Genomic DNA, 1393 nt, shown 5'->3' with positions numbered 1-1393 from the left:
AAAAATATAAAGTAAAACATAATAATAAGAAAGAAGAAATGAGGAGAAGAAAAGAAAACGAAAGAGGGGGAGGGAGTGTGAGAAGAAAGGACTTAAGGAAGAGTAACACTGATAGGATTTCTGGGGCCCTTCCTGCCTTGCCACCTCGCAGGAAGGGGGAGTATTATCTTAGTTTGCAGTATGTGCTGTGTAAATGTATGTGCTGTGCAGTAAGTGATGTCTCTGGGCTAAAAACGCTATCGAGAGGATCAACGAATAAGACGTTTGCTTTTAGTGGATCAGAATATTCCATTTTAATATTTATTGATTCAAATAATACATCTATGAATATTATAATATAATAAATGATTATTCATTTATGGCTAAGGTTAAAGTACTCATAGAATTATAAATTGATATTAGACGATAGTTTGGCAGGAGTCCATGATGGTTCACGTCCTGCTAGTTAAGTCGCGCCAGGCTGATCTGCAAAGATTCCAGTGGTAGCTAGAGTGGTCACAATCTCTGTATCACAACAAACTATTTGTGTACAATATTTTTCTCGATACAGTTTTTCTAACACCAATATGTATTACACTAAGTGAAATCTAATCATTGTAAGTGGGTTTCAAGGGATTAACAAAAAAAATACTGACATTAGACACAGTATTCAGGTTAAGTTTCCTTTCAGAATTTATGATAGCCTATACTTACATACACATTTTGTTGTATACCAAAATTTGAGTAATTAAATTTCACTAGGTTGCATATTTAAGCAACTTGTGATAAATTAGGAATTATTGGCATTCTTGGACTTCATATTCTTAAAGAAAATGTTGCCATTATGCCTACCAGTTATTTTTATTTGTAGACAGAGATAGAAATACTAAACAAATCATTAATATAATTCTAGAACGGTATTTATTATTAATTTATTGACCGTGGATAAATTATATAAGGTGAAGATGGTTAATATAACCATATATTATTATATAAAAATATAACAAAAATGAGTTGAAATAGCGTATTTAATCGTGCCAACGTCTCGGCCAGAATTTCTAGCCAGAACTTCATCAGGGCTAAGAACAAAGAACAAGATAACAACCAATGAATACAATAATAAAATATTAAAAAAATGACATAAGGTAAATAATTGTACAAAATGAAATTAATAAAATTAAAATGATGAAAGAAGTGGTAATTATAGGTAATTGAATAATTAAGTAAAAATAACATAATTGAGGAAATAAAATAAATATTTGAAGTTATATAATGCAAAGGAATATAAATATTTTAGTTTATTAATTTTTTTTTTTAATTATTTATTTATTGTAATTTACAACTGTACAAAATAATACAATAAGTAAATATGTAGTATGTTTCATATACACTTGAAAATCTTGGGAAGGAACCA

The sequence above is a fragment of the Halyomorpha halys genome, unplaced genomic scaffold (assembly GCF_000696795.3).
Source record: "Halyomorpha halys isolate HHAL.00 unplaced genomic scaffold, Hhal_1.1 Scaffold1034.1, whole genome shotgun sequence".
NCBI classification, from domain to species: domain Eukaryota; kingdom Metazoa; phylum Arthropoda; class Insecta; order Hemiptera; family Pentatomidae; genus Halyomorpha; species Halyomorpha halys.
Note: the sequence above shows the minus strand (reverse complement) of the source record.